The 13,778-nt window shown below is 41.2% G+C and overlaps 1 protein-coding gene across 2 annotated transcripts in view; it reads left to right on the top strand.

Annotated features, from left to right (window-relative positions):
- The window catches only part of LRBA (LPS responsive beige-like anchor protein), a 634,690-nt gene that overhangs the window by 423,800 nt on the left and 197,112 nt on the right, over positions 1–13,778 (top strand). The gene's annotated exons all lie outside the window — the stretch shown is intronic.

The following is a 13,778-nucleotide window of genomic DNA, read 5'->3' as shown; positions in this document are numbered from 1 at the left end:
ATTGAATGAATGGGAATTTAGGAGATCTTAGTTCTAGTTCCAGCTGATGACTTTGGGCCTGTCACCTAGCTTCTCTACCTCCCTTTTCTTTCAATAAAATTGGAAAGAGCTAGACTGCGAGCCCTGTTTTGGGCAGGACCTGACCTCGTCTGACAACCTTGTGTCTACCGTAGCGCTTAGCACAGAGGAAGCACTTAATAAATGCCATACTGATAATTGCTAAGTCTCTGGAGCCATTGGTTTCAGGCTCACTTTCCTCCTGCATCTGGTGGCTCTACCGCTTGCTCGGAGAGATGAATCACTAGAATGCAGAGCCTGGTGGGTGGTTGCTCAGGTTTGCTGTAACCTAGTACCTTAAAGACCACCCTGAGCTTTGAAAGCAGGCGTAAAGTAAATTTGAGGAAGAAAGACGTTTAGAGCCACAGAGGCCATTTTGCCAAGAAGTAAATATCACCGCGGGGTTGGTGGACATCCTTGTTGCTAAATTATAAATAGTTTTGTTGTATATGTATCCGAAGGGGTTCCCACGATTTGTGGAATGTCTTCAGTGTCTGGTCTCTAATGGATGACTTGTTTCCATTATAAGTATGAAGGCAGTTTTGCTCTTTTGTTATGAAAGAGCAACTCAGTCTTACCGAATGGTCTCAAGAGGGTTTCTTGGAACAGTTAGGTTACATCTAAATCCATTAGACACAGGGGACAGTGCGGAAATACACGTTGCTACTGAAACTCCAAAGAATGATGAGTATTGGAAAGGGAGGCTCTTGACATATATGAGTTAAGTGGGCGTGCAGTTAGGGATAATGTTATTGATTAAATTCAGACCTGACTGTTCAGTAAGTTGCACAAGCCACTCAGTAGAAAGCCCATTTTAGATATCGTCTCTAAATTTCTTAGCATAAACTGTTCTTGATATATTTGGACCATTTAACCACTCTTCCAAAGTTCCAACAATCCTGGATTGTAACTAATGAATAATGCCTATCATTTTTAAGGCTTTCAGATTCTTCAGAGATTTTTGGTAGAAAAGAATGTGGAATTCTAGGTCCTAAAAAATTTCTAAAACCACCTCTAAGACAAGGGTGTTCATGTTTTTTTTTCAGGAATAGGCCACAGGACCGGAAATCCACTTGTTGTGTGGAATGCATGGATTTTGTATTGATGACAGCGGTAGAGGGTAGCCTATTAGTCATTCAAAAAATGGATTATTTTGGCGAAAATAAAATGTTTAATAAACAGTTTAATGAACTTGTTTAGGGCAGAAGCATTTAGTTACAAGCTTAGAACATTTTGATCAAATCAGCAAGAATACTGGAATTTAGCAGATGGAACTGGTCTTGAACACTGTGGGGTGTATGCCATAAGGGCACATCTCAATTTTGACTAGGCCCTACTGGCCCAGTAGCTTGTGTTGATAGCTAGGTAAAATTTCGGGTGGTCCATCATCATCATCATCAATCGTATTTATTGAGCGCTTACTGTGTGCAGAGCACTGTACTAAGCGCTTGGGAAGTACAAGTTGGTAACATATATATGGTGTGGTGTGTGTGGTCCACACACCACAGACAAGCGGGCCTTGGGTTAGGGATGCCTAAGTAGTCGGGTCTTTAGCCAGTTAATCTATAGGCTATAAACTAAAATTTCTTGTGGGCAGGGATCGTGTCGACCCATTCTGTTATATTGTACTTTACCAAGCGCTTAGCGCAGTGTTCTGCAGACAGTAAGGACTCAGTAAATATCATTCACTGATTGTTGACTTGAAGAGTAGAACCTATTCAGTAGATGATGACTCACTGGACAATGTGGTGAATTATCCGTCTCTTTTAGAAGAGGGAAGTGCATAGCTACAGAGTTTGTCTTCCCTCCCCACCCTTGTCTTTCACTCTTTCCCTGCTCCTCCCTCTCCCTTCCTCCCTCCTCTTCCCTCTCTGTCAGATTATGAGTAATAGTTCACTTCTTCTACTTGTCATGACTAATAAACCTCAGGTTAGAGGATGGAAGACAGAAGGGTAACCCTTTTCTCAGAACAGAACACCCAGAGGACCAGTGAAACTTTGCTTGTTATTTTCTTGAACTCGTGCCAGTTCTAGAGCCATCTCTTTGGTTTGGGACAGGCCTTTGTGGGGCTTCCCAAGTCAGGGGAAGTGGATTGGCAGTGGATCTGAGGAGTTTAAGCCTAGCCTGAAATAGTTCGTACTCTCAAAGACTTTGGGAGACTTTGGTTTCTTCTGAGGCTTCTAAAGGCTTCTTATATTATTGTTCAGAGTCTGCAAAGGCACATGTGCTTCTGTCTTTGGCCAGACACTAAAGGGAAATTTAGTGGATGAGGCAGAAGGTTTGAATATGGGTTTGGAGGAAAATTCGTAATTCATTTTACCCAGAGACCAAAAGTGGTGTGGGAAATGTGTGTATTAATCAGTTAATCCGTAGTATTTATTGAGCATATACTGTGTGCAAAACATTCATTCATTCATTCAATCGTATTTAGTGAGCGCTTACTGTGTGCAGAGCACTGTACTAAGCGCTTGGGAAGTCCAAGTTGGCAACATATAGAGACGGTCCCTACCCAACAGCGGGCTCACAGTCTAGAAGGGGGAGATACATGAAATAATGGGTTAAGCAGTTGGTCTCCTCAAAGGATGGATGCTGAATAAACCCAGAGTACTGAAGTTTGGGATTCCTCGTGGAAAACTGGTGCAGGTCTCTCTCCTCCTTGAATTAGTATGTTTCAGAGCTGCCTTTGGAGCCCTTCCTTTGTCAGTTCAGAGGGGAAATCCTAAGACTTCTGGCCATCACTTTTTGCTAAACTCCTCTTGTGCACCCAGCACTGTACTAAGTGCTTAGGAGAGTACAACAGAGGTAGGAAGACTCAATTCCTGTTCTCAAGGTAGAGGGGTCATTTGTCCGGTTTTGGAACAGACAACCTGCTGGCTCCCTGCCCTGGAGTGATAGAGCAATGGACGCCTTCATGACCAGACACTGTATTAAGTCTATGGTAAGTAGAATAAGTATAAGTAAAATGAATCTTAGGTGTATATTTTGAAGGTGGTGCTCCTGGAGTGAGATTTTATCAGTGGGTGTGACCAATGACACCTGGATATAGCTGACAATCTCTTTTACATCATTAGCAAGTAGAGATGACCTTTTGCTAGATCGTTGTATCTGGCGACAACACTGTCTGGCACACTTTAAATACCACCCTCTTGCTGTCACAGTTTTCTCAAGTCTTTACACCTTGCCATTGGCCTGTTTCTGATATTGCCCACTACTTTGCCACGTCATTTGAAATTTTGCTTCCTAGTGTCTTTGAAGTGGGTGTTTTTCTGCCCATCCCTTCTATGAATGCCCCATAAAACTGTTGTTTGCGTATCCAACTGTCATCCATTTGCCTCTATCATCTTGCCTCGTGAAAGAGCGATGTGATGAGCATGGCTTGGTTACTGGTAGACTGGCTTTTTACTTGGACTTCGTTCTTATTGATCGTGCCTTGTCAATTGATGTTAAGTATTGCTTGTAGGTAGCATTCAGGCAACTGCTCTAAAATTAAAGCATAGCATTTGTGGTTGGCCCAGGACTTCATATAAGTAAAGAAGGTAGTAAACTACTGTTTCCCTCTACAACCCTAGTTTGGTCTAAATCTTAATGCAGTGTTGGTAAGGCACTGTCATCCTCCTCAAGAACATGCAAATCTTGATTTTTGTTTTCTACCTCCTTTGTCTATCTGGCCATAACATCGAACTCCGTTGTCCTATTGTTTACCTTATTATAATTATTGTATTTGTGTCAAGCACCATTCTAAGCACTGGGATAGATACAAGTTATTGAGGTTGGTCTCAATCCTCATCTCACATGTTGTGTAGGTTTTGCTAGGGTCAGACGAGTATGGACCCTTAGCTTTTTTTTCTCCAGCCCATTCTTACAGTTTTGTTGAAATATTTCATAATGAAATATATGCCATTGCCAGCGTGCCTACAGAACACCGTCGTGAGTGTTTAGGAGAGCTTGTAGCAGTGATTTGAGGAATTTTGATGATGCTCTGCCACTTGAGTTGTTTCCTTCTAGACTGTGAGCCCACTATTGGGTAGGGACTGTCTCTATATGTTGCCAACTTGTACCTCCCAAGCGCTTAGTACAGTGCTCTGCACACAGTATGCGCTCAATAAATACGACTGATTGATTGATTGTTTCCCAGAGGATCAATTTGTGGTATGTGGATTCTGCCCTTGTCTGTCTTTCTAGGGTGGTATTTGAGGGACACAGAGAAATAGCAATCAGTCATTCAATCAGTGGCATTTATTGAGTGTTTACTCGGTGCAGAGCACTGTACCAAGTGCTTGGAAGGGTACAATGCAATAAAATTGGTAGACACGTTCTCTACCCACCAGGAACTCACAATCTAGAGGGGAAGGAATATGAAGTTAAGGAACTGGGCTTTGGGGAACCACAGAATACTGTTTCGTAGGTCTTGAGCAAATAGCCAGTTAAGTGCAACAAGAGGGAGTAAATATCCCAAGCTGTCACTTGCGCCGGTTGAGTGTTTTTTGTTAGAAGCGGGTGAGAAGCTATAGATTTGAACTCTAGAGAGTATGTTCTCTGTGCTAACTCCATTCTTACTACTCCTGATTTCTGCTCATTCCTGCTTACCGTTATTTTAAAGTCACAGATTTTTTCCATCCCTGTTTCTAGATCGTTCTGGCCAGCTTCTGAAGTCAGCCTTCACTTGTATTTTGGCCATCTTGAACAAAGACCAGGAAAGCGCTCATCCATGTTCAATACAGAATGAGCCATGTGGCTTCAGTATCCTTACCCACTCTCCATGAGAATACAACTATGCCATTTTAAAAAAGAATGAGAAGCAGCAAGGCCTAGTGGAAAGAGCACAGGCCTAGGAGTCAGAGGACCTGGATTATATCCCCGGCTCTTCCACTTGTCTGCTGTGTGACCTTGGGCAAGGCAGTTAACTTCTCTGTGCCCCAGTTACCTGATCTGTAAAAAGGAGGTAATGACTGTGAACCTCATGTGGGACATGGACTGTGTCCAACTTTGATTATTTTGTATCCACCCCAGAGCTTAGTGTAACGCCTGGTGCATAATAAGTGCTTACCAAATACCATTTTAAAAAAAATGAAAAAGAAATCCAAAATACAACAGCCTGCCCGAGTTTACGATCCCACTTAGCAACTGTTAAAAGTCAGAAAAAGATGAGATGAGGAAGAGGAAGTCTGGGAGAAAAGCACTGTCTTACCCCTTTCTTGCTGCCCTATACACCAAGGAGAGAAAAACGAATTAGTTGGTTTCAGATCAGATGTCTGACTTGGCTTTAATACTCTTTAAGTGACAGATCCTTAGGGGCATGGTTTTGTGCCATTTTTTCATCTTGCAGCAGATCTATTCCCTGCAAAGCATCACGGAGTTGAAAATGAGGTAGATGATGGATAACGTCTTATTTATCTCTTAATTTTAAGGGAAGAAAAGAATCATATACTTAGAGAGCACATGTACTGGCTCATTTTAATATAGAAAATGTTAATTAAAAGGAAAAATAGCCTCTATAGTAAATCATTTACAGACTGAAGAAGATTGGAAATAAAACAGAAAGTACTAACTAAAGAGGTTTTGAATTATTTACAGGCCTGGGGCTTAGAGGTGTATCAGTCCAGCACAAATATTACATTATGAAATAGGAATTTCAGTTTGCCATAAATCTGTCTGCCACAGCGGCTTAAAATAAAGTAGTTTTACCCATCTAAAGCAACATCAATTTGCCAGTCAGTGCTTCATGTATCAAAGAGTGTTCTGTGAAAATATCAATATCATTGGTTAATATAAATGAAATTAATTTTTAAAGCCGGGCTAAAGGTTGACATCTGAAAAATTGCATTACTTTGCGGAAGAGAAATTTCTGTCTTCTAGTGAAATTTCAGGTCATAAGGGCAAGTAATTTTCACAATCTTCAATGGGAACCAGTGAAATATGAACTTCATTGTCACCTAGCCCCAAAGCGATAAGATAAAATGAGCTGATACATCATTTGCTGTGGTTTTATCATCTCCCCCAGTAATTGGAAGAGAAAACATAAGAATGTGTGTGTTAGAGGACAGTGTTGTATCTGCACTTTTGTGCATTTTCTACAAAACTCCCTATTATCCACACCCAGATTTAAAATCAGCTCCGCTAAATTGATACAGAGGTCACATCGTGTTTTATTTTTCCTACTTTTAATTCTTTTTATTGGCTAAAACTACCAAGTGGAACATTTGAGGAATGAATATGTTTAATTGATTGTGTGTCACCCAGGAATATTCTGAAGAGAATAGTATGCCATACTATAAATCTGGTAGCCAGGGAGAGGAAAAATACTACATGAACTAATAATAGATAAATGTTTGATCATTCAGAAATGTATTCTTCCTTCCTGATTCCTGGCTGCTTTCCCGGAGTCCTGACTTTGCTTACAGATATATAAAGCTATCTTGCCCTACCTTGGGATAAGGGTTTAGGAGTGCCTATTATATATATTTTTAATTTTAATGAAAATGGTATTTGTACCATCTGCTTTAAGTTGTATCGGCTATTAACTTCAGAGAAGCAATGGATAACTCTTTTAATAGCAAGTACCGTAAAACCATAATTTGGGATGAAGTAAATAGTGCAAATATACATGACAATGCAGTATTAGTAGAATAAGCTAATTTTTTTGAGGTGATGTATGAGATCATTTTACAGTCAATTCCAAAACACTATTTGCTTCTAAATTTGTTGGTCATCTTACCAAAAAAGCCCTGCTATTACTTAAAGTGTCCAAACATGATAGTGGATGAAAATTTTTATTGTACATATCAGTATTAGTTCAGCTTTAAAATATATGTATACTTTTTCATTTACTATACTATATATACTATACATATACTATACATTTCATATACATTTCATATACTATACATTTCAAGGAACGTTTTCTTTTTTGATATAAAACAAATTTTTGTTTGCTCGTTTTTCATATTTTCTGTGCTTTTTGTATTAAAATGCCTGGCACGTGATTATTCAAGTTTATATATTGTATGATAGTTCTATCCCTAAAGTTGCTGATAGTATTTAGAAAATTAGGTTGGAAATGAGAGCTAGGAAATTGAATATATAGGTAGTTCTTAGGTTTTTGGATGTAATACTGTGGGCTAGGTTATAAAGAGAACACTAGGAATGTATAAAAAAAGTTAATTCCAAAAATTACTTGAACATATTTGAAGTTCTCCAGCATTCAGATTCTGGTCTTTAAGACCCATGTAATTGTGAAAGTGGTGGTATATTGGGACAGTGCAATACTTTGTTAACTTTATGATATTTAAAAATATTTAATTTTCTAAATTAATTTAGCACTTTATGTAAAATACCTCTTACAACTAGCTCTTTCTTATCCGTCTTATACATTCATATCCTTTTTTCTTCTATGAGTTTAAATAATCTCTAGTGTTATTTTCAGAGACTTCAGAATCCCCATTTTAAATGGTAGAAATCCAAAGAATAAAAAGGCAGGATAATTGTACAGTCACAATGTAACATCATCATTTGGGCTAACGCAAAAGTTATCACAAAGTAATTGGAGAAGAAAAACAGATAAGTGACTGATCAAATGTCAGTCACCTTTTAAGCCAAGAGCAATGTGCAACAGGATGAAGAAGCTTTATTTGTTTCTTGACTGCGTGTTATAATTACTATTAGATGGAGGAAAGAGATGTTTCTTTTGTCTGGGGGCGGGGGGGTGGGGAGAAATCACGTTTCAAATATGGAAGTCCTAATGCTCTGAAGAGAAAACTGAAGGGAAAGGAGGTGGTTTAGCCCTTCTCTGGTCTATCATGTGAAGAAATAACTGTATGCGTTTGTAAATAGTAGGGGGTTTGTGTTTGATTAATTTGTAAATCAGTTGCTTCTGAGATGACCCTCCCATCAGAACAAAGGAAGTGGAGTGCAGGTATTCATTTAAAAGGGGGGCAAACAGTCAAGGAGAGCGCCTGTGCATTGCGTCTCTCAAACTACAAGACTTGGCGTGGTAACTGCGGAGCCATGGTAATGATGCAGTTGCCATAGCAACTGGTTCATTGGAGGGCTAGACCTCTGTCTAGGGTGCTGTCAGTGTGTATGGAGTCTCAGAGAACAGAAAGTCCCAAAGAAGGGGCTGTTTCCACCTAATCCAGTTTTAATTGAACTCCAGAGACTTTGAAGTGAAGCTCCGGACCAGGCAGATACTATCCCAACGAGAGATGAAGCCTTTGCTCAGCTAGGTCTCAGCTGCTTCACCATTCTGGTACTGTCTTCTAATGAATTCTTTAAAGAAGTGTTGTTCTATCAGTGTCTGTTGGTAGTGCTCCCGTTAGTTAATGGACTCCGATTTTTCATTTTTTCTCCTTGTAGTTAATGGCTTCTTCGTGGTTTTAATTTTTTTTTTTTTTTTTGCATTGAATCCTTTGAAATGGTTCATTTTTATGGTATGGTTAATTGTGTCTTCCCAAACTTATTTAGGAAGAGATACGGGATAGAGAAGCAGCGTGGCTCAGTGGAAAGAGCCCGGGCTTTGGAGTCAGCGGTCGTGGGTTCGAATCCCGACTCCCCCACAAGTCTGCCGTGTGACCTTGGGCAAGTGACTTAACTTCTCCGAGCCTCAGTTACCTCATCTGTAAAAATGGGGATTGAGACTGTGAGCCCTACGTGGGGCAACTTGATCACATTGTATCCCCCCCAGCGCTTAGAACAGTGCTTTGCACATAGTCAGCACTTAACAAATGCCATTATTATTATTATTATTATACAGGTCAGCAATTTTAAGCAAAGTATTTTGTGCTAACTGCAATGTGTAGGGGTTCCTTCTTTATAATACTAGTAGAACTGTTGAGATTTATCTCTGAAAAGCATGAATATTTGCTTGTTGTAAACAGAATCTATCTACTGTTTACTTAAATGTTTGTTACCTTTTCACTCAATTCAAGGTTAAGGCTCTCCGAGGGCCACAGGCAGAAGCATAATTTCCTTACATCCCCGTCTCTGAATCTCCTCATAAAGCAAGTCTGTGGGACTGTTGACCCGCAGGAGGATTCTGTTTATCTCTACTCTGTGCCACAAAGCCCTCCTAATGACAGCCAGCTCTGAACTTCAAGCAGTGTTGAAGGAAGCCAGACCACGCCAGATTCTCTCGTAAAAGAACAAGTCCGGGAACAGCTGTTCTGGACATTCATTCATTGTCAGTCATATTTATTGAGTTTTTACTGTGTGCAGAGCACTGTATTAAACACTTGGAAAGTATAATTCAGCAACAAGTAGAGACAATCCCTGCCCACAACGGGCTCACAGTCTAGAGGGGTGGGTGGGGGGAATAATAACTACGGTATTTGCTAAGCGCTTTCAATGTGCCAGGCATTCTATTCTGCTCTGGACATTCATTCATTCAGTCAGTCAATCATATTTATTGAGTTTTTTACTCTGTGTAGAACACTGTGCTAAACACTTGGAAAGTATAATTCAGCAACAAGTAGAGACAATGCCTGCCCACAACGGGCTCACAGTCGAGAGGGGTGGGTGGGGGGGATAATAACTACGGTATTTGCTAAGCGCTTTCAATGTGCCAGGCATTCTATTATGCACTGGGGTGGATACAAGCAGAGTTGGGCACAGTCTCTGTCCCATATGGGGCTCCCAGTCTCAGTCCCCCTTTTACGGATGAGGTAACTGAGGCCCTGAGCAATGAAGTGAATTGCCCTAGTCACACAGCAGACCCATGATCTTCTGCTTCCCAGGCCCGTGGTCTATCCGCTACATCCTCAGGTTTGGGATGTGGTGGTTTTGGTAGCGGACTGGATCATCTTTAGCATGGCGCAGTCTAGCTGATACGGCCCTCAGCTGCTACCTTGCTGTCTGCTTAAGCACCAATTACTGTTCCCTGACCTCTCCCACCTCCCGAGCCTGCTCTCTTCGGGCACAGGAAGTGACATTGTCCTGCTCTTTCCCTGTAACTTCCTTCCTTCCGATGCCAGTTGAGTCTTCAGGGTGGAGGGCGGGAGGTGGAGGACAAAGTGTGCTCCAGGGAAGACGAGGTACCCTCAAGTCTGGTGGGAAGAGCTAGCTAGCTCAGCCCTATAGTCCTAGTGTGACAAAGGTAAGCCCATCTTCCCACTGGACTGTGGAGGGGCCGGTTACAGGCGTGTGGAAGCGTGTGGAGGTTTTCTGTCCCCAGCCTGATAGGTATATATGTATATATATGTATATATATATATGTATATACATATATATATGTATATATATATGTATATGTATATATATGTATATATGTTTGTACATATATATATATATGTTTGTACATATTTATTACTCTATTTATTTATTTTATTTGTACATATCTATTCTATTTTATTTTGGTGGTATGTTTGGTTTTGTTCTCTGTCTCCCCCTTTTAGACTGTGAGCCCACCGTTGGGTAGGGACTGTCTCTAGATGTTGCCAGTTTGTACTTCCCAAGCGCTTAGTACAGTGCTCTGCACATGTAAGCGCTCAATAAATACGATTGATGATGATGATGAGGAAGAGCCCAGTGGAAAGAGTAAAGGCCTGGGACTCGAGACCTGGTTCTAATTGTGCCTGGTGTGCCTTAGTTTTTCTGTGCTTCAGTCTGCTCTCTAATAAACTGGAGATTAAATACATGCTCTTCCTCCTACTTAGACTGTGAGCCTCTTGAGGGAGTGTGACCGACCTGATTAACTTGTATTCAACCCAGCGCTTAGAACAGTGCTTGACACCTAGTAAGCGTTTAACAAATGCAATAATAACCCACAGCACATATGTATCTATCTGTATCTATCTGTAATTGATTGTTTTATCTATTTGTATTAATGTCTGTCTCCCCCTCTAGACCGTGAGCTTGTTGTTGGGTAGGGACCGTCTCTATATGTTTCCAACTTGTACTTCCCAAGCGCTTAGTACAGTGCTCCGCACACAGTAAGCGCTCAATAAATACGATTGAATGAATGACTAATAAGAATAATGATAATGTACTCTAGTGCTCAGTACAGTGCTTGGACCGTAGTAAGTGCGTAATGAACATCACCATTATTAGTATTGTTCTTGTCATTTTTGGAGACTATAAGGAAGGCAGGACACCAGGCCTCCAGTCCATCCTATGACATCATCACATTATGCTATGTGCCCATCTTAACACGGGCCTTATTGTCGAAATTATGTTTTAGTTTCACCCCTGGTCACAGCCACCCTTGGGGAACCTGACCTAGACACGTCCCGGGGTCCTTTGTGGCTCTTGTGAATTAAACTAGCTCCCAAATGTGGGGACCATACTGCCAGCCAACCCAACCATTGCTGGAGACTGTGGTGCTTGGAATTGGCGGTGGTGGTGGTGGTGAGGATGAAGATGATGATAACGGTATTTGTTAAGGACTTACTATAATGCAAGCACAATATTAAGAGTTTGGATGGATTCAAGATAATCCGGTTGGGCACAGTCCCTGTCCCACACAGGGCTCACTGTCAAAGCCTCCCTGAACTCCTAGGGAAGCAGCGTGGCTCAGTGGAAAGAGCACAGGCTTTGGAGTCAGAGGTCATGGGTTCCAATCCCGGCTCTGCCAGTTGTCAGCCGTGTAACTTTGGGCAAGTCACTTCACTTCTCTGGGCCTCAGTTACCTCATTTGTAAAATGGGGATTAAAACTGGGAGCCCTCCATGGGACAGCCTGATCACCTTGTAACCTCCCCAGTGCTTAGAACAGTGCTTTGCACATAGTAAGCGCTTAAGAAATACCATCATTATTATTAGTAGTAGTAGTAGGTGTGGATGTCTGGATGAGCCTGAGCTGCCATGGGACCCTGGGAATACCTAGGCCTTGGCACCCACCCTATCAATCAATCAATCACTCAATTGTATTTATTGAGCACTTAGTGTGCAGAGCACTGTACTAAGCGCTTGGGAAGTACATGTTGGCAACATATAGAGACAGTCCCTACCCAACAGTGGGCTTACAGTCTCACCCTACCATTGCATCCCTGAAGGGCACTGTTATGGAAGGTGCTGCCCTGGTAGCAGGATTGCCCCCAACATGAGGAGGCCGTCAGACTTGGAAATGCTGCTGATTGTGTCCCTACCCAGGGGTTGAGGGAAATGAAGATTCATTCTTCTCCTTCATATGTGGGAAACTTCCAAGGCCCGGGAGTCAGGGAACCTGAGTTCAAATCCCAACTCCACCACTTGTCTGTTCTCTGACCATGGAAAAGTCACTCAGCTTCTTCTCTGTGCCTCGGCTACCTCATCTGCATATATATATATATATATATATCTGTATATGTACATCTGTATATGTACATCTGTATATATGTATATATGTTTGTACATATTTATTACTCTATTTATTTTACTTGTACATATCTATTCTATTTATTTTATTTTGTTAGTATGTTTGGTTTTGTTCTCGGTCTCCCCCTTTTAGACTGTGAGCCCACTGTTGGGTAGGGACTGTCTCTATATGTTGCCAACTTGTACTTCCCAAGCGCTTAGTACAGTGCTCTGCACACAGTAAGCACTCAATAAATACGATTGATTGATTGATTGATTGATCTGCAAAATAGGGAGTAAGACTGTGAGCCCCATGTAGGAAAGGGACTGTGTCAATCTGACTCTCTGTGTGTCAGTGCGTAGTACAGTGCCGGGCACATAGTAAGAGCTCAACAAATACCATTAAAAGAAAAAAAATCCACAGACGCCTCTTCACTGCTCAAATCAATCAATCAATCGTATTTATTGAGCGCTTGCTGTGTGCAGAGCACTGTACTAAGCGCTTGGGAAGTACAAGTTGGCAACATATAGAGACAGTCGCTTCACTATCCTCAAACGTGAGAGTACAGCGGTTAAATTCAGTGGTGCTACAGCAGAAAAACATTAAAAGAAGAGTTTTACAACAGGAAATTGCTTTAATTCAATTGGCAAGCGAAAAGCGGTAGGGAAAAGCATAGCAATACTATACAACTCAAGCTGATTTTGCAGTATCAGCCATTCATCTCCCCTTCCTTTCTTTTTCTACTGTGTCGTTCTCTTGTATAGATAAATAGATAGAGATATCTTAAGCGCTTAGTACAGTACTCTGCACACAGTAAGCGCTCAATAAATACGATTGATGATGGTCTATATAGATATCTATACATAGATATACCAAAAAATTGTATGTAAACTTTTACTGAAGTGCAGTACAGAAGAGAGAGTGAGAAGCCCCATGGCTTAGTGGACAGAGCATGGAGCTGGAAGCCAGAAGGACCCAGGTTCTAATCCCAGCTCACCAAGTGTCTGCTGTGTGACCTTGGGCAAGTCACTTAACTTCTCTGGGCCTCAGTTTCCTCCTCTTAATGGGGATTAACAGTGGAAACCCCATGCGGGACGGGACTCTGTCCAACCTGATGGGCTTGTTATGTGCTCCAGTACTTAGTGCTTGGCACAGAGTAAGCACGTAAGTACCATAATCATTATTAATTATTATTATTACAGAGTTACATGAAAATCTGTTCAGCAACAGGGAACTGAGTCAGTAATTTTGAAAATGGGATTTCTATTGAGAAACGTGGTGCATGTTAATACTCCATAGTCACCCCATGGTGTTAAATAAAGCATATCCATTTTGAATTTATTTACTTTCATCAGTACTTCTGTGTTTGGGTTGGTAGCGTTTCATTTTTAGTTATGTCGTACAGTGGGAGAGAAGTGCTCAATCTAGAAGTCCCTTAATACCTTCATAATTAAGCTC

Source organism: Tachyglossus aculeatus, chromosome 12, assembly GCF_015852505.1.
Source record: "Tachyglossus aculeatus isolate mTacAcu1 chromosome 12, mTacAcu1.pri, whole genome shotgun sequence".
In the NCBI taxonomy this organism is placed as follows: Eukaryota; Metazoa; Chordata; class Mammalia; order Monotremata; family Tachyglossidae; genus Tachyglossus; species Tachyglossus aculeatus.
Note: the sequence above shows the minus strand (reverse complement) of the source record. Positions and strands in the feature narration are given on the sequence as shown.